Below are 21,157 nucleotides of genomic sequence, written 5' to 3' on the forward strand. Positions count from 1 at the left end.
CCACTGGCTTAAAGTGACAGCCCCCCCAAAACCCGCCTACCCACATGAAAACACGAGCCGACTTCTGAAGAGGAGGAGGAGGAGGAGGAGGAGGAGGGAAGAGGTGGAGAAGGAGGGACACAACATTACATTGGTGTGTGTGTGTGTGTGACTGTGTGTGTACGTGTGTATGTGATGTGTGTGTGTGTGTGTGTGTGTGTGTGTGTGCAGTCAGCCAGCATGCTAGTCGTTAGGTTTCGGGGGAAGCGGTAGCAAAGCGTTCAGAACGAACGAAGCAGTGAACCGCTGCGTCTGCAATGATCTCTCTCCGTCTATGTAATAAACCAGAACAACAACACGTCCTTTAAAGCATATTGTTGTATTTGTGTAACATCTTCTACTATATACCTCCCGGTCCGGGTGGGCACAGTCAGAAATTAACGGTTGTTGGCCAACGGTCGCCTCGCCCTCGCCGCGTATACATTCCTCCGTTACCGTTCACTGGTCCGTCCGCGTGAAGACGAGAGAGAAGAGAAGAGCCACAAGTCGCCGCGATGTGATGATGTGATGATGTCGTGTTGTTGTTAATGCTGCTGCGGTGCAAGGTAAGTGTGTCAACTACTGAGATCAACTTAACCCACTTTAGTTTGAAGTGAACCCCCCCCCCCCAGAATTATTGCTCCATTCTTGTTGTTGAATATTCGGATTATTTTTGCTTGGAGATTGATTTTTTTGATGTAGAGCGAAATAAAATAACTATGGTCTAGTAATAATGCTGCCATATGGTATGGGGACCCGGCCCCCGGGGTCAAGCAGCCTATGTATATATGTGTGTGTAACTATAGGTGGTTTAAGTGGTTGTAGCATTTTTCTTGCTGCATAATAACTATATATATTGGATGCATACAATCTATGATAGTCTCGATCCAAGCCTAAGACTATCACAGATGTATTTAATCGAGTCTGACAATATAAAATGCATGATAGTCTTGATCCAAGGCTACTGCATGCATATGCTCAATTTTATAATATCCGATAATGGACCTTGAAGCTTTACAACGCGTTGCAGCAGCCAGGTCTTGTTTATTGTCGGTGCTTGGAGATCTGTGTTCTTGTGTTGTGTTCCAAGCGACCCCGAAAAGCTACAAACAACGCAAGCTATAGTCAATCGCGCACCTCTTATATTTACGTGTAACGTTTTAAGCCTAAAATGTGTCTATACAAAAATTACAATGGTGACGCTGGCTGCCCCAAAAAACAAATTATGGTCATGCGACGCGTTTGTTTAGTTTGTAGATCAGTTATTTTGTGGGCAGTTGATATAGTATGTACATTAAGCGTTAGACCTGTGTCTCCTTGGCATTGGTCGCATACTATATTAGCTCCGTTTGGAACCTAATACTATATATATTATTGACCAAGCCAAGCTAGCTCCCTTTTAATCACCCCACTGGACAACCGTTGACATGTGTTAGTGTGTGTAACATCAAAACATTGGGGGTTTACGGTGTTATTTCGTCCATAAACTAAGCCAAGCAGAGGCTGAAGAGCAGAAATATGACGTTCTGTATAAGCTAGCACCGTTAGGAATTGACTTGAAGACGCCAGCTTGCTCAATGCTTGTCTATTTTTAGGCTATAAGCTCTTTAAGCCCAGGCACAGCCAGCCCATACAATGCAACGCTGCTCTGCTTGCTCAATGCTGAGCTGAGGAGGGCCGTGTGTGTGTGTGTGTGTGTGAGATGTATATTCTAATGTAAGCATCAATCAACTGGCCCGTGTTGTCAGTTGACATAACGCTAGCCTATTTCACACAATGACGTGTGTGTGTGTGTGTGTGTGTGTGTGGCTGCACTTGCACTGTGTACGTGTGTGTGGCAGCTGTGGCTGTACTTGCACTGGGTGAAAGTCATGGGCAACTTGTCGAGGAGCTTGCTCACCTCTCTGAGTCTTTAAAATGTAAACATTGAACATACCTACCTGTATATCAAGTGTCTTTAAATCGTAAGCCTTCTGGGGGCTAATGTTACATTCTATAAGCCTAGTGCCTTGCCTTTATTTGCTGTGGAGCTCACAGAGAGGTAGCCCCTCTCGGAACCCTCCATAAAGCTTTTCTGAAATTTGGATGAGTTTTACTGTATGTAGGGTCGCTGTTCATAACTATATTTTCGTATGGGAATTTTGGAACGCGGACATAAATATGCTCCGTAACATCGTATCTGCGCCGTTTGACGGCCTGTTTTCCTTTGAGGGCTTCTGAATTCGTGAACTTTAAGTACCTATACATTCCGCTGCGAATATCTCCTGTGGCGCGGAAGCCGTTGTTTGACCGATTTGGTCGCTTTATTTCTTCTTGTTTGTTTACCGTTTATTGTACCGCCTCCCGGTGTGCGGTTGGCTTGTGCCGGCTACGTCCCTGCCTCTGATCTGCTGTGTCATAGCTATAGCGCCACTAGCTAGCCAGATAGGCGGTACAATGAGGTGTCCATAAACAAGGAAGGAAGAGAAGAATCAAAGCGACCAAATCGGTCAAACAAACGGCTTCCGCGCCACAGGAGATATTCGCAGCGGTATTTATAGGTACTTAAAGTTCACACATTCAGAAGCCCTCACACGAAAAAAAGTCCTGAAAGAGCGCAGGAAGGACTTATCCGAAGTTGTTTACGTTTATATAGGTGTGCGTACCCGGTGGCAGGGTGGAGGTGGAATAGGACCCAATGCTCTGGGTCTAAAAAAATGTCAGAAACTTCAGTAGCATTGGGTTCTGCTTGTAGGGCTAACAGAGAGGGTGACCTGATTATCAAAATATACATACACACGCATATATGTCTTAACGATCTGCAGTGATACTTGGGTTTTGTTTTCTCGACCACAATGTTAAGAATGTAATTTAGAACGATGGCATGCTATTTTAAACAGATGCCTAGGTTAAATATTTAATTGTTTTGACGCTAGGTCCTTGATTTGCCTTCGATCCTATAGTTTTGTATTCTAGCCTATGAGGCACTAAACTGTATCTATCTATCTATCTATCTATCTATCTATCTATCTATCTATCTATCTATCTATCTATCTATCTATCTATCTATCTATCTATCTATCTATCTATCTATCTATCTATCTATCTATATATATTGTGTGTTTAGATATAGGATACTGTCTCCTAGTGTGAACGTAATGGACGAGACTGATCCATGTACATGGTTCAAAAGACAGTAATCCAAATATACTGGAAATGCTGTAGGCCTATGAGGAAGTGACTTGCGCTGACACAGTTGGGGCGTAATTGCGTTGCGCCGGTGTCAAGGGGCCAAAATGTTAATGCCGTGAATAGATTTTATTGTTGTCAGCGGTTCCAGTTCAGTTGGCAGAGCAAGGCTTCATTGCCAATGCCAAGCATGTCGGACTATGAACAAGCAAAAAGGGCTCATCTCTGACAAGACAAGTGAAGTCAGTGTTTTTTGTACCCGTGTGAGACAATGGCTTTGCTGTAGACAGAGCTGGGATTCAGGCCTAGCTAGCTGCTGCTGGGGCTGAATCCCAGCTTGTGCCTGGCCCAAGCACAACTGTCCCATCTGTCTGTCTGTCAACCCCTCCACCTCCACCAAAAAAACATTATCACACACTAGCTCTGGCTAATCTACTTCTTCCCTTTTTGTATAAATGTTTACTGTAATGTAGAAGTTTGTTGATCAGGCATATATACAGTATGTCAAGTTTTACATTACCAGCATTTTACATTATTAGCATCTGTGTCATTTTCGATTTTAGCATTGGCTATTCAAAAATAGCAGATGTACAAGCTCACAGCACGTCACTTAGTGCTGCTTGTACATTTGTTATTCAAAAATAATCAATTGTGAGAACTACTGATTCTCATTCAGACGGCATTTGTAGAATCGACCTCGGGTCTTATTTAACTGAAATCTTTGCTTCTGGATGTCCTTGGCACAACATGATTGAGTGGATCAGACGGCGCATTAGTCCGGTTAAGCCCAAACCACACCAATGGGTCACCACCAAGCAACTCCTTGCTACCAAACGGTTGCGAGTAGACGCATGTAGGACGGTGCAAGCAACCACAGTGCCAGCCCGCCGCAAACGACGCGACCGCCTAGGGCACTGGGAGTGTGCCACCATGACATGCACCAGCATGCGGTGATGTGCAACAGGACATATCACATCGCGGCGATGAAAACCGCTGCGTTGCGTCTCGACCCATTGGTGTGATTTGGGCCTTAGGGTTAGGGACAGGCCGACAGGGTGCATATCATCAATTTGGAGTTCCTTTGACATGAACAACATGAGTTGAGTTGAATTAACTAACCTAATTCTGTCCCAGGTCTTTGGAAGGCCAGGATAAAACAGCTTTTAGTCTTGCAAGTCCATAATTGGAAACACATGAAGTACTGCTGCCACTCACATGATGCCCCAGTTTCCCTTGGCCTTCGACTGTGTGTTTAGTAAATTTAGGCTACCAGCCCTCAATGTAGCCTACTTTGTAGGTTTAAAGAATAAGGCCGTTTAATCATTAGCCTAAATGCCAGTTTTCAAATACCTGGGCTGTACTGGGTTTCATGGTTGAATGAATAAATACATCAGGCTTTACTGGATTTCACTCAGGCAATTTTATTGCAGTTAAACAATGAGTATCTGTGCTCAAGTTTCTCTGTTAGATCACCAAAAGTATGTTGATGGTAGTTATACTGTAGAGCAGCATATCGTTGCTATCGGGCTGAAACTTTGACACACAAGTAGTCGCAATGCATCGCGCTGTGAGCTTTTAGATTGACTACTTTTGCTATTTTGAAAACAAGTGTCTATGGGTTTTATGCAATGCAAATTATTAACAAGAGCATGTGACAAAATAATTACTCCATGGTTGAAATCCATTGGAACACAGGTCATTTCTTTCCATTTCCTCAAAAGTAAACCGGTTTTGGCCATAATAATTATAATGTTATTTGTTATTTATTATATATGGTGGCAATGGTGTTTGCATAGATAATGCCTGACAAAGCCGGATGCACCACGGTGGATTCAAAGTACCCACACAACCTCTGTGTTGGTGGGCAGGGACTGTGTGGAACTGTAAAAAGGTAATTTGGTTACAAATCATAGACTGTAAAAAATATGGACAAAGCGTTCTCCAGGTCTAACATGAACGTAAAATGAAGCCTGTCAGTCCTTGTATTGTAAGTCGCCATCTTTCTAGATCCGTTTGGGCCCAGCTGGCCCATTGGCTGGCCCAGACAACGAGGCGGGACTTCCCCCCCTTCTTCTCCTTTGGTTTTTATTTTGACGAGTGGGAGGGGAATCCCGATCATAGACTGTAACGGTAGCCACGCCCCTCAGAACATACGCGACTTTATGGTCTTTTTTTAAATAAATGGGACCATAATTTTCCAAAAAGAATATCATGACATTAGAAATGAGACTTTAAACTAGTGACTGGAAGCAGAAAGTATTCATGACCATGTTTATTAAGGTAATACAGTCTAGGTGAAGTTGGGCCCAAATACATGGACTTCTATGGGGCTATGGGTTTTTCTGAGTCCAATGACAGACAGCGCCACAACAGGCCATTATATGAACTTTCAGGAAATCCCGATTTCCTCAGTGGCTTCACAAAATATCTGTCTGACTGCCCCCCTGTTACAAATACATACATTATCAGAGAGGATGTTGCTAACTTGCTGCAGGAAATGAACCCTGATGATTTGACAGTGACACTACTCAAGCTTGCCTCATTCACACCTGAGGTGGGGATCGCCCTGTCCGGACGGTATCCGGAGAACTCGCCAGTTTACCAACTCGCCGCAATTTAGTGCATTTTAGTTTTTACTTCACCTTCATTTAAATTGCATTGAATTGAGAGAGAGTTGTTTAGAGTTAACACTAGAGAAAGTAGGAATGCTAAAAGTTTAAACCTCAAAGTACCGAAACAATGTAATTTATTAGTAAACATATCCTGAGATGACAGGCCTACTTATCATTGGTATTCACATACTCACCTTTTTTATCATCATCTATCTGTGGGTTTGCATAACGAAGACATTTGACTGTCTGTGGCGACTTAAAACTGGCGCAAATGTTTTTGCACGCCACTATTGGACAACTAATTAAGTGTAATGCAGGGCTTAACCCATTCTGACCTGAGATCAGATTCATACGAGGTTTCCGCCGGACACACACTGGTCCTGATGAACCCATTCTGACCTGAGATCAGATTCTAAAAATGTCAGTCGCTCTTCGATTTTTCAAAAATAGCAGACCTACAAGCTCGTATCGCGTCACTCGGTGGCGCGATATGAGCTTGTAGATCTGCTATTTTTAAATAGCTAAAGCATAACATGATGCCAACACCGAAATGGGTGCCCGTTCAGAATGGGTTAAATGAGTAAACCCGCCTTCTTGAAATTCTAAAATGTTTTTAAAATAGTAAAACATGGCAAATAAGTTTTAGGGATAAGGGATAAGATAGAGCCCTAAGACGGTTATTGGTTCTAAATATTGGTTTCGATATGTTTTCGGTTTAATTGCCAAGCCCTACAACAACTCTAGAGAGTAGTCTAAATGAACGTGCCTTTTGTTTGGAAGGAGACACCTATAGTTAATATTATGCTCTCATTTTAACTTGACCTAGATATGTAAATAGTGGAAAGCCACAAGGATGCTATATTAAGGTTGCTTTCAGTGTACACAGTGGTGTAGGCCTAGACTAGAGTAATACTAATTCAGGATTTGAATGCAACTTTCACAACTAAATAAAGCTGTTGGAAGTAGCAATGTTGCAAATGTGCTAACCTTCTGTGTCGGCTCTCTGAAGAACGATTCAATACTGTGTCTGCTGCACATAACTTTAGAACAGAGCTGGATATGAAGCTATCTATCAGGATTATCTTCAAGTTTTTCCTCAATTTCGATGAATGAATGATTCTTTAAAACAATAGGGAGGGAATCGGGATACATGATTAATCGGTCATCGTATCTGTACCGGCCAACTCTATATCAAAATAATATATTGGTTTTAGCTTATATATATATATTATATACATGTTTATGTGACGCTGAAAAAGCCTTTTGTGATGATTATGATGAAGGCTGCCGACTCAATCCGTTCTTAATTTTTTTTATAAATAATAACATTTTCAAGCTGTTTCTGTTGGGATACTGGGCCAAAATGTCAACATGCCTCTTCCTAGTCTTGGCAGAGGCATTTGCTTTTTCAAATTCAGTGTTTGTTCCTTTTCATCAGAAAGGACAACCTTTTGAACTTGTTTTTCTACAGATATTTTTTGTTGTTGTTGAATATTTTGTTTTTATTTTCAATTTTTCACAAAATACACAGAACACCCGTCCACAGCCCTCCCCCCTCCCCACATACAAACCCACATACATAGAAGACAACACAGTTAAAGCATAATAACAATAATAATATTATACAAAAAACGTGGAAAAAAATAAAAAGAGAGACAAATCTACTATACAGAGAAAATTGTTTCCGGAAGCAATCGATCCAGACTAAGATAGCTACAGTATAACAATTCTACAGGTAAAGGACAAAGTTTCCATATAATTCAAATAAGGTTGCCAAATCTTCAAAAATGTTTCAAACCCTTTCGAATTTCTCAAAATATAAGTAATCTTCTCAAGAGGAACACAACTGTTTGGAACACATTTCTGAGAACCATCTTGCGATAGGTGGGGGGGAGTCAGACTTCCATGTTATTGCAATACATTTTCTAGCAACCCCGAGAGCCACCTCTATAAATTAGATTTAGTGTTTTCCTAAATTTGCACTGATTGCAGTGAAGTTTCCTAAGAGGCAAAGTTCAGGATCCAACGGGAAGGGAGCGTCTATAATTTTAGCCAGTGTATCACAAATATCATGCCAGAATGTTTTAACCTTTATACATTGCAAATGTACAGTGCAAAAAATGAGCCTTCTTCCGTACCACACCTAAAACATAAATCTGAGATCTCAGGTTTTGTATCTATGCCAACTTTTGAGGTGTATAATAAAGTTGGTGGAGAAAATTATAATGAGACAGTCTATACCTAGAATTGACAGTAGCAGAGAGGCTGTCACGACACAAATCAGACTTCATCAATAATAATATTTAAATCTGACTCCCACCTTTCATTAGATTTGTGTATGCCCTCCCTTGGGCATTGGCCACGCAATAGAGAGTACATAATAAAAATGAATCCGTATGAACCTTGATCATTATGTAATAAATTCTCCACATCACTAAACACAGGTAAAGTCATCTCCGGCCCTAACATCCTTCTAAGGTAATCCCTTAGTTGTAAAAAAACGAAAAAAACAGTTGTTCAAAAGACATGAGCTGTCTATCTTTATAACAATGTTCCAAGAGTTTTACCTTCCTACAGATATTTGACATTGGTAAATATGGTTTATTGACCATAACAGCAATGTTGGCATCGGTAATGTATTGGCCTGAAATGTCACACCAGTGCATCTCTAGAATTAAGCAGATCTACATGCTATTGCGTTTGTAGAGTGACTATTTTCGCAATCTGCTGTTTTCGAACAGCCAACTTGCAAAATATGGATAAAGAGGTACAAATGATTGTGATGCTGACACATCTTGGGGGGCGGGACCCCCTGGAACCCCCTCCTCAAGAACCCCTGGGGGTCCCCGGACCTTTTTAGAATCTCTGATTTATGGGTTCTAAAATGTCCGATTTGCTATATTGTTTCAGCTAATTGCCCAGCCCTACTCTGAAGTATGCATTTCTCATTTGTGCGCTGTACATAACTTTAGAACACAGAGCCGAGCAGGCAGGCATGAAGGCCTGGTCCTTGGGGGGGGAGGTCAGGACTCGACTAACATGCTAATCACTGGCTCATGAGGCCACAGGTGTGATTCTCATTAGCGCACAGCACCTGCCAGCCAAGCAGAGTTGTTGTGCTATTCAGCTCCACGGTCTCCAGAGCCTAGACGTCTTCCACTATTAGGCAGAGAGACCTTATGATTTGTGCCTTCCGTTTTATCCATCTCTAAACCATTCTGAGATCAGATTCATACGAGGTTTCCGCCGGACAAACACTGGGTCTGATGAACCCATTCTGACCTGAGATCAGATTCTAAAAATGTCAGTCGTTCTTCGATTTTTTTCAAAAATAGCAGACCTACAAGCTCGTATCGCGCCACTCGGTGGCGCGATATGAGCTTGTAGATCTGCTATTTTTCAATAGCTAAAGCATAACATGATGCTAACACCAAAATGGGTGCCCGGTCAGAATGGGCTAAACCAATACACATACATATACACATAGTCTCTTTCTTTTTGAGGACACATGGCCTGTACATATTGTCCTCGGCACATATTTTTTACTTTGCACTGTGTATACGGTATTCTATATTCCAGTTACTAAATTATTCACTCTCTATTTCTGCTAGTTTTACTTTTTGTGTATTTTCTAGGGGTGTAACTGTACACACATGTACACTACACACACACACACACGCAGTGGTTAGGTTCAGTTTTCGTTTTTGAAGCCACGTTTCAATTATTATTGTATTTGTACAGTAAGAGGTGGGGGGGGGGGGGCATAAGCGGCATACCATAACATGTCTTTGTTTATTATGAACTTTTGTAAACGAATTTCCCCACCAGCTACTAATAAAATGTGGATTAACATTTCACTGGTTGTACTAGTTGTATGAGTGAGTGACAAACACTGCAGCCACATTTTGCCAGAGAAATAAAGCAAGCAAATAAGTTCTTTGAAAACAAGACAAAATTGCAACCCGCAAAGTACCAATATTTACAAGCAACTTTACAGAAAAAACAAGCCCAAAGTCACTTACTATAAGCAATTAAGCATACATGGCAACCTTGGTGACAAACAACCCCATTTGAAATGTTGAAAACATACCTAGCTCTGACTGGTAATCAACATGGCATGTTTACGCAAGGGATAATGTATGGTGAGGCAGTCTTTGGGGAGGAAACCCCCCAACCCCCCTGACAAGGTGAAGTGGAGGAGCAGTGTTGCCATGTCGGGTTATTATAAGTGACTTTGGAGTTATTTTTCTGTAAAGTTGCTTGTAAATATTGGTGGTTGTGTAGTTGCTTATTTTGGGCTTGCTTCCTAGTGTTTCTCAAACATGTTCATGTCAAGGACCGCCATGCATTTCTCTGCGGACCCCATCTGAAAATATTTTCTGCCAGGGATCCCCATACCAGATTTGTGTTAAAAAAAAAATATATATATATATATATATATATATTATATAAAAAAAAAAATATATATATACACTTTCAAATAGATGACTAATATTATATTGAAATAGTTCATTTATGGAGTGGCTTCTTTTTCTTTTCTTTTTTTTCATAGACCTTGTCACTTATTTCTGCCACAAAATCTGGCAACACAGCGGAGGAGCCTAGTCCTATCACACAGAGTAAACAGGCAGAGAGCAGCAGTCGCTTATATAGAAAACAGCCGTCTGCTATCAACTAGTAACAGACTGCAGCATGCCTTTTTTTAATGACCGTTAACAATCGAGCATACTACAAAGCTGTGTAATAAACTAATGGCGATGATCTAGGGAGTGTGTAATGCAACAGTAAAGCCTGGTTTACAGTATACTTGGTAGTGTAAGAGCTTGCTGGGTGTCTTGCACGGAAAATGGCAAGCTTACACAACGAGACCAGACCCACAATTGTGGTGTGTTGGGGCACTTTGCGATGTTGGGAGTCTTATGCCTTATCCCTAAACCTTTGAAAAACATTCAAAACAAAAGCCTATTTTCACTATTTTTAAAACTTTTACTTTTCAAATTATTAAATAATATTAGGTAAGATGACACGGAAAATGGCACGGAAAATGGCAAGCTTTACAACGAGACCAGACCCACAATTGTGGTGTGTTGGGGCACTTTGCGATGTTGGAGTCTTATGCCTTATCCCTAACCTTTGAAAAACATTCAAAACAAAAGCCTATTTTCACTATTTTTTAAACTTTTACTTTTCAAATTATTAAATAATATTAGGTAAGATATGGGGCCAATTTGTGCATTTGGTACACCAGTTTGTCACAGACTCCTGCCAGTCACTTAATTTCCTTGATATGAGGATTGACGGCTCAAGCCCAAGTCGACCCAAGTGATTCAATTGGTTCAATTCAGTGGTTGCTTGCGTCTACATGTGTCTACTCGCAACTATTTGGTTGCAAGGAGTTTCATGGTGACCCATTGGTGTGGTTTTGGCGTTAACCCATTCTGATCTGAGATCAGATTCATACGAGTTTTCCACTGGACACACACTGGTCTGATCAACCCATTCTGACCTGAGATCAGATTCTAAAAATGTCAGTCGTTCTTCGATTTTTCAAAAAATAGCAGACCTACAAGCTCGTATCGCGCCACTCGGTGGCGCGATATGAGCTTGTAGATCTGCTATTTTTCAATAGCTAAAGCATAACCTGATGCCAACACTAAAATGGGTGCCCGGTCAGAATGGGTTAAACTATGCAGGGTAACCCAGGACCTTCCAGAACCTATATAACCTTCCAGAACCTGAAGTTCAGTGATGTTTTTGTTTACATGTTTGCATTATAATCAGAAGAATCATCCATTTTGCTAATAAAACACCCTGCGTATAGCATGCGTTTCAAGCCTTTTGGGGATCTGCTACTTGTACCATTTTAGAATTTTGAACCCTGAAAAGTAACAGGTTTGTACATGAGGTTTCCACCCGACAGAGACGAAATCCAGAACCTGTGAAATACTTGAAATGGCACAGCACGGTTCACTTGGCTCTTGTGGTGGAAAAGAGCCACCAAGCCAAGCCACTTGAACACGGCGCAATTGGTTGATAACAGCAGTAGCCTGTCACTGTCAGTATAGTGTTGAATTGTTGATTTTGAGAGCAAATATTGATTTCGTTTTAGTCATAGTCTTTTTGAGTACAATTCCATTTAGATTTAGTCATACGTTCGACTAAAATATCCTGCGGTTATTAGTCGACTAAATCTACAGTTGATTTAGTCGACAAAAATGTATTTCGGCGGGGCCTTGATGTTGTCGCAAACCTCGCAAATGGCTGATTTTACACATTGCATGCTGAAAATGGCTATTTTCAGCATGCAACCAAGCATACAAATGACTTGTATTTTTAGTTATACTGGATCTCTTCTCCACTTGTCCCTTCCTGACATTTTTAGTCAGTATATTACTATATTTAGTTTTTGGTTTTAGTCATCATAGCTTAGTTTTTTATTTAGTTTGTCAGTGCAAAAAGCTATTCGGCGAACATCTTTCGCCATAGTTTTAGTCGTCAACGAAATCAACACTGCTGTCCCACGTGTCTGTTCCTGTGCTATCCTTCTATCATGTTGAACTTTTGTCTGGTTGTCAGCCAAGATTACGTGTGGTGATGTTCCTTCCCCCTGAGGTCAGTGAAGTGCTTCTGATATCGCTAATCAGGCAGACGCCGTTATGCAACGTGCAGCATGCTGCGCTGCTTCGTTCTCAGGCTTTTGACCTGAGATCAGATTCTAAAAATGTCAGTCGTTCTTCGATTTTTCAAAAAATAGCAGACCTACAAGCTCGTATCGCGCCACTCGGTGGCGCGATATGAGCTTGTAGATCTGCTATTTTTCAATAGCTAAAGCATAACATGATGCCAACACCAAAATGGGTGCCCGGTCAGAATGGGTTAAAAGTGGTTATTGGTTAGGTAGTTAGGGGGGCAGGAGGCACAGTTGGTACTAGTAATGTCGCCTCACAGCTAAGAAGGACCTGGGTTCAATTCCCGCTCGGGACACTGTGGGTGCTGGCGGCGTGTTTCCTCCTCCGCGTCAGTAGTGCCCATACCCGAGGCCGGGTTGGTGAAAGGGCCTTTCTGTGTGGAGTTTGCATGTTCTCCCAGTGTCCCCTAGAGCTATACCCTCACAAAAAACATGCAGTAATCCTGGTCTCTAAACTGCCTCCCCCTGGCCAGCTGGGGCGCCTGATGGAGGGGAAAGGAACTGGTTGGAATAACATGTTCCTTCCACACGCTACGTCCAACCAGGGAAACTCCCCCCCTGTCAGGTGTAAAGGAGCAACTTGGACACTCGGGCATGAAGGAAGCGTGAGTTCAAGTCCGTTGCTCTCCCCTTGTCCCCCATATATGGGGGACTAGGTTGGCGGAGGGTGTTGCAGAGCCCAGGATCACATTAGATAATTGACACGGGTGAAAATGGGTTACAAAATGTTTACATAAATTTCACATACGTTTTTCAGAAAGATCTTTAGGATTTAGAACAGTGGTTTAGAAGAGTGGCGCTCAAAAATAGCAGAAACAAACTCACAGTGTGTCACCCGCGTCATCTTCTGGGGTACAAAACCTTTTCAAATGGGGGGGGGGGGGGGTCCACGGACAAATATTCAATTCAATTTGGGAGTCCTCCTTGGTACAAAAATGTTAGTGAACTACTGATTTAGAAGACATTTGTAGAATTTGCCTCAGGTCTTAACCCATTCTGACCGGGCACCCATTTTGGTGTTTGGCATCATGTTATGCTTTAGCTATTGAAAAATAGCAGATCTACAAGCTCATATCGCGCCACCGAGTGGCGCGATACGAGCTTGTAGGTCTGCTATTTTTTGAAAAATCGAAGAACGACTGACATTTTTAGAATATGATCTCAGGTCAGAATGGGTTCATCAGACCAGTGTGTGTCCAGTGGAAACCTCGTGTGAATCTGATCTCAGGTCAGAATGGGTTGAGAACCACCGCAGCATGTCATAAACGTTGCCGACGTCAGACATTAGAGCTTAATGATGAATGATTAGTGTCCTTTTGTGAAAGTGAAACATGAATGAACGTACTCGCTGCCGTTATCGAGTACAGTACTAGGACAGGGCCATATATGACACCTAATCATTCAATATCGCCATTATTTCAAACTTTGAGATAAATGGATTAAAAAAAAAAATCTGTTCTGCTGGAGGTGGAGAGAGGGGCTGACTTTTGACTTATTTCCTGTTTTCTCTATCTCCTAGCAACCCAGAACTATTCAGATGGTGGCGACCACCAGCACAATCTAAACCAAAAGTCGAATAAAAATCACACTTGTGTGAAGTGAGGGGCGTTCTTACTAGCAGCATACATCAGCCAATCAAATCATCACATTGATTTGGTATGTTTTCAGGCAGCCCTATCTCATCTGAGCCCTACACTGAACTCGGTGATCAGGGATACTTTTTTTTTTAAACCCATTCTGACCGGGCACCCATTTTGGTGTTGGCATCATGTTATGCTTTAGCTATTGAAAAATAGCAGATCTACAAGCTCATATCGCGCCACTGAGTGGCGCGATACAAGCTTGTAGGTCTGCTATTTTTGAAAAATCGAAGAGCGACTGACATTTTTAGAATCTGATCTCGGGTCAGAATGGGTTAGTCAGACCAGTGTGTGTCCAGCGGAAACCTTCGTATGAATCTGATCTCAGGTCAGAATGGGTTAACCCCCTCTCCCTGCACACGTCGTTGCACAGGTTGTGAACTTTGAAAATGCCATTATGTATCCATTATCAAATCTACGCTGCATCTATATGAAGATGTTTATACAGATTCATGCCATATCACTCCCATAACAAACAGGCATGGCCCTTTTCATATCCGACATCAAACAATGTGTAACCATGTGTCTTTTCCTGTGTGTGTGTGTGTGTGTGTGTGTGCGTGCGCGGCTGGGGCAGTCATTTAGGAACACTGTGTGAATGAATGGAGGAGACGGGTTTAATCTTTTATCGAGTAAGTATAATACTGGTTGGGGTTAATGGTGTCACAAGCTGTTACCGTCATTAGTTGACTCATGCAGATTAGAAGATGCAAACCTGCGAAGAAAAGGGCTTTCATGTCAAAAGAACTGCAGTTATTTCAAGGTTCAAGGTTCTTTATCCCATTCTGACCAGGCACCCATTTTGGTGTTAGCATCATGTTATGCTTTAGCTATTGAAAAATAGCAGATCTACAAGCTCATATCGCGCCACCGAGTGGCGCGATATGAGCTTGTAGGTCTGCTATTTTTGAAAAAAATCGAAGAACGACTGACATTTTTAGAATCTGATCTCAGGTCAGAATGGGTTAATCAGACCAGTGTGTGTCCAGCGGAAACCTTGTATGAATCTGATCTCAGGTCAGAATGGGTTATTATTTGTCTCCCGAGGAAGACATTTGTCTTAGACAAAAGGCCCCCGCATACGAGCAAGAAGTGTTTGTATGTATCTGTGTTTGACCCTGAATAACTCTGAAAAGCCACGTCGTTCTGTCAACTCGATCTCTGTCGGGCTGTTTGCACAGATGACATCATCTGGCACTTTCATAAATGACCTCAGGTGCTTGTTTTACTTCAGTCGCGCAGCTTACATGCAGTTCAAACACGTAAATATTATGCAGTTACAACTCGTATAACTAACTAACTATACACACTTCTACAAAGGTTTTTTAACATGGCCTTATCAAACAAAGTTATGGATGATGTTATTAGGAGGGAGTTTAACAAGACATCCAGAAACATGTTCATATCCTATATTGCAATGTCTTCAAGATAAGATGCTGGAAACCAAAGCCTGGCAGTTTGTAACTCTCTGAGCCCATGGCTCAGTATACATAAACCCATTCTGACCTGAGATCAGATTCATACGAGGTTTCCACTGGACACACACTGGGTCTGATTAACCCATTCTGACCTGAGATCAGATTAAAAAAATGTCAGTCGTTCTTCGATTTTTCAAAAAATAGCAGACCTACAAGCTCGTATCGCGCCACTCGGTGGCGCGATATGAGCTTGTAGATCTGCTATTTAAAAAAAGCTAAAGCATAACATGATGCTGACACCAAAATGGGTGCCCGGTCAGAATGGGTCCCTAAACTAACCTTTAGCACCTTCTCTCCCAGATGATCGTCTGGTGTGTTGTTGTGAAGACCAAACAATCCAGGTCAAAAACAACTTACACTGAACAATATGCATACTGTAAAAAAATAAACCACAATGTACAGTATGTACTGTAAAAGAAAACCCCCACACAGAACAATATATGGTACTATAATGTCCACCTGGAAACCTCATATGTCCCCAAACTGTTCAACAATAGAATAAAGTAGCAGATCGACAAGCTTTGCAGAGTGCGCTGGGTGCAGACCTTCTGCAGTGCGGCGTGCCATTGCTTAGGAGGGCAGCCAATCATGACTAGGTCGCTACTACGCGATTGGCTATACACGAGTGGTTCAGACTCCCATTGGCTTAGGTGGCGGGGGTCAGACTCCCATTGGCGTGGGGGGCAGCCAATCATGACTAGGTCACTTATATTTCATGAGCTGTTGTATGCCAGGTTTCCCCCCTGGCAAAAAAACACACACACACACACACACACAGTTAGAATGTGGAGAGAAGAGGTTTCCTTGCCCGACAGAGACGATGTAAAGTTGGCTCTCAGCCAGTGGGGGAAGTGTAACACAAACAACAAGGCTGGACAAGTACAGTAATCTTGTTTAGAAAAAAAATAGAGTACGCAGCACAGATGTGTCAAGAGAGTTCAAAACAAAGTGACAGTTGCTCATGTTCATAGGCCCAGTACCTTTTTGGTCCTCTCTTGTCAAAACACCAAGCAATATAATCGGTGACGTGCTGCACATTCCAAGCATTTCTATTCTGTCTGCAGCTAAAGCATCTCTCAGTCCAGTGTCTCTTTCCCCCAAAACAGTTTTTGTTTTCACCTAAAAGACAGCCTGTCCCTACGCTGGCCGGTGTTGAGTTTGTCGACTAAAACTATGACAAAATGTTTTCCACCCACAAATTGTAAATTAATCTATTATGATGACTAAAAGAGAGATCCAGTAGAACTAACAACCAAGTCATTTCATGTTTGGTTAACTTGCACTCAGGTGTTGCGCTTTGACAATAGCAGATCTACAGTGAGCTTGTGAGCTATTTTCAGCATACAATGTGTAGAATCAGGCCCGATAATGCCATCCATTCCAGGCCTACCTTAAAACATTTTAGTCTTTAGTCGACAAAATTGTAGATGCAGTGGACTAAGATTTCAGATTTCAGATGACTAAAACTAAATGAAACTTTTAGTCAAAATCAACACTGATGCTGGCTTCTGAACATATTAGACAGTGGCCCGGTGTCAGTTGTACTCAAAATATACTCACATTTAACAAAGCAAAAAGTACTCAAATGTTTCAAAATGTGTAAAACCATTTAAAAAAAAAGAACAGCAGATCTACATGCCTGCAGTAGATCTGCCATTTTCAAAATGGAGCTTTAAAAGTAGTGGACATTTTTTTTTATCATAATAATATAACAACCCACAAATCAAGGTTCAAGGTTGTACTTTATTGTTGCATCTTGTGTGCAGGTACATAAGAGTAAAACTTATTTTAGTTTTGGCTTCCACAAATGGGTCCCAATCCAGACTTTGGGAATCAGACGGTATTTAGGCCTGCCCCGTACTCGGTTGGTGTGTTAACCCATTCTGACCTGATTCATACGAGGTTTCCACTGGGGGACACACTGGTCTGATTAACCCATTCTGACCTGAGATCAGATTCTAGAAATGTCAGTCGCTCTTCGATTTTTCAAAAATAGCAGACCTACAAGCTCGTATCGCGCCACTCGGTGGCGCGATATGAGCTTGTAGATCTGCTATTTTTCAATAGCTAAAGCATAACATGATGCTGACACCAAAATGGGTGCCCGTTCAGAATGGGTTAAGCTACCTAAACAGTTGTCGTCAGCATAAAATGTATAATTGGTGTGCATGTGTCAACATATTTGGTAAAAAAAAAAAAAAAAATCCTTTTATTTTTTGTCAGAAATTGGCTTTTGATTGTATTCAGCAGATTTATGGTCATGGACCATTATTGATTCCTGCAGGGGGAATTCAGTCGTCTGTGGCAGCAGTAATGAACCACAGGCCCAGTTACAGAATAGTAAATGTAGTAAAATAACTATTAATAATGGAGATAAGGAAAATGTTTTATTTAACCTACCTTCATAGCACTGTCTAAACTAAGTACTGCACCCCACGCCAACCAGTGACATCGATGGAGAATTCAAGCTTAATTCAAACTGCAGGCTAATGCAAAGTAAAATAAAAATCTAGTTTGAAACAAAAACCCCGCCTAACAATCATGTCACTGGTAGGCCGATCAGAAACTGACCACAGTCTACCACAATATAATGAGCATTAGGGAGGACCAATTATCCCATTCTGACCTGAGATCAGATTCATACGAGGTTTTCCACTGGACACACACACTGGTCTGATGAACCCATTCTGACCCGAGATCAGATTCTAAACGTGTCAGTCGTTCTTCGATTTTTCAAAAATGGCAGACCTACAAGCTCGTATCGCGCCACTCGGTGGCGCGATATGAGCTTGTAGATCTGCAATTTTTCAATAGATAAAGCATAACATGATGCTGACACCAAAATGGATGCCCGTTCAGAATGGGTTATTTGAAGATGGGACCAGGACCGAACCACAAGCGCAACCATCTCCGGACTTTGAGCAAATTATGCTTTTCATAATGCTGTTTGTATAATATTATATACCTTTCATAATGCTGTTTGTATAATATTTGTAGCCCATTATCTTTGTATCCACTGCATGCAGCTGTTTGTGTGTGTTGTGCCACTAATTTAGCCTGGCTAATAAGCCAGACTAATATCACACGGCAGGCAATTTTTTTTTTTTTGCCAACGGCTGATTCGGTCTGGCTTATTAGCCCAGACTACCACTGATTCACTGTGTGTAATTTGTTTTGCTCCAAAAAGACGGTACTTATTGGGGTCATGAGTTTACAATCATGCTTACTTTCGGTTTTAGCTGCCCCGGTATGTTTTGTCATTGCATCAGCATAATTCAATAACAAGACTAATAATAAGGGAATGAAATAAATCAAACGGTATAGCAGCATACAAACGTTAGTCGTAGGTATAAATAGACATTTGTAGATATTCAGATCTTTGTCTCATCTCATGTAAAACCTTTTTTTTTTATTTTTATTTTATTTTATGATCAGTACTTTATTTTAGATTTTTTTTACAAACACAGAAAACAGAAAACATACAATACAAACAAGCAACAACAACATAATATGTATTCATGGATATGTGTATGAACACTGAAACATAAAAAAAAAAAAACAAGGATAGACGAGATAAACAAATAAATCAAATCAAAAGTTTAATTTAGTTTATAGTATTTATGCGACCAAACACGCAGCATCATCAACTGTATCACATTTGTAGTAATACAATAATAAACAATCAAGAGGGCATTGCCTGACCGTGGATCACACCAAGGGACCTGCAACATGACTGAGGAACACGTTCCACTTCGAATCATATTTATCCAACTGATTATTCATCTTAAAGGATAACCTCTCCAAAGCAGCCACAGTACCGAGCTGAGTGAACCATACATGTGCTGGAGGTAAAACCTCAGACTTCCATTCCTTAACAATGATCTTCCTGCCCACCATTAACCCATTCTGACCGGGCATCCATTTTGGTGTCAGCATCATGTTATGCTTTAGCTATTTAAAAATAGCAGATCTACAAGCTCATATCGCGCCACCGAGTGGCGCGATACGAGCTTGTAGGTCTGCTATTTTTGAAAAATCGAAGAGCGACTGACATTTCTAGAATCTGATCTCAGGTCAGAATGGGTTCATCAGACCAGTGTGTGTCCGGCGGAAACCTCGTATGAATCTGATCTCAGGTCAGAATGGGTTAATGCCGTATGAATCCAGTCAGCCAGAGGTGCGGGGAGGTGTTTTAATGGCGATGGATCACCCAGAATAAAGAGAGCCGGTGTATAAGAAATATCCTGGTTTATGATTTGCATGCAAGACCATTTTAAAGATTTGTATTTGTACAGTTCCAGTAACGTCAATGGAAATCTAGTTCATTTCCTGCCATTGGGAGGGTATCATGTTGACTACATTTCCACAGGATGTTCACCAAACCACTGAGGTTTAGTCTTAGGCCTCTTTTAGACGGCGACCATCTCCATATAACACGTCAAAGTCCCGTTGCGTTCTCATTTTTTTGGACCATTTACATGAGAACGCACACTTGAATGAACACGCTACAAAGTGCATGCTATATATATGCCAGGTCGCTAGGTGGCGCGTGTCCTTGTGGGGTCCGTGTGACGCAGCGCTTATATAAACCATAGACATAAGTCACGCATGCGTAGAACTACTTCCGTTCTTCTTCTACACAGAAAGTAAACAAACGTCGCGTCCTCATCACACCTCCAGCAAACCGGACTATCCGACATGGTTGTTGTTGTTCGTTTCCCCTAGCAACTGACGCATGCCTATGACACCATGTAAAAACGTAGGACACGGGGCGAGCCGGCCAGAGCTGACGTAAGCCATGATGTCACAAGTTTTGCGGATCCACCGTTTTGCCTGTTTATATGGAGACCATAGGAAACGGCGATCTAAAAGATTTCCACTCTGGGAGGTGGTTTCACTTCGTTGCGTTTTCACCTCCTGTGAACACGGTTCTCGTCTAAATGACAGCAGCAAACGATACTTTATTTTGCCGTTTTTTATGAACACCATCCTCGTGTAAATAGCACCTTAGTTTTGGATTGTACTGTATATGTTCTGCAGTGCAGTGGATCTCAAGCGTTTTCACGTTGAGGAAGCCCCAGATTAATTTTCTATTTGACCGCAGACCCATCATCTGAACATATTTTGTGCCAGGCAGCCACGCACAAGATTTATAGAATTGTTTCAAGGATATTAAAAATTATATCATGATTTATGAATCTTTTAGCAGATCTACAAGCTTACAGCGCCTCGCTTCGCAACGCACTGTGAGCTTGTAGAGCATCTATTTTCAAATAGCCCATGTGTGTGTGTGTGTGTGTGTGTGTGTATATATATATATATATTTTTTTTTTTTCATTCTCATTTAGTCAAGGTGCTGTTAAATTGTCACCCTGGTACCTTTTAATGGACACCAGCCGTAGTATACATCATGTTGGGTAAATATTTGCCTTGCATTGTCTACATGCAAGGCACTCTGAAGGCAGGTTGTAAGTGATACAGGTGAGCCTGATATGGTCACCCATAGTTGGGTCTCAAAAGATGAAGTTCTGTAACGGGAGAATGAAGCTTTTG

The 21,157-nt window shown here is 41.6% G+C and overlaps 1 protein-coding gene across 1 annotated transcript in view; it reads left to right on the forward strand.

Annotated features, from left to right (window-relative positions):
• Window positions 1–200: 200 nt before the first annotated feature.
• sgms1a (sphingomyelin synthase 1a) overlaps window positions 201–21,157 on the forward strand; it is a 72,120-nt gene continuing 51,163 nt past the window's right edge. The window contains exon 1 of the mRNA XM_083775630.1: window positions 201–584. The gene's annotated coding sequence lies outside the window, so the exon portion shown is untranslated. The remainder of the gene's footprint in view (window positions 585–21,157) is intronic.

This window comes from Protomyctophum parallelum (genome assembly GCF_964188405.1).
Source record: "Protomyctophum parallelum genome assembly, chromosome: 10".
Taxonomy (NCBI): Eukaryota; Metazoa; Chordata; class Actinopteri; order Myctophiformes; family Myctophidae; genus Protomyctophum; species Protomyctophum parallelum.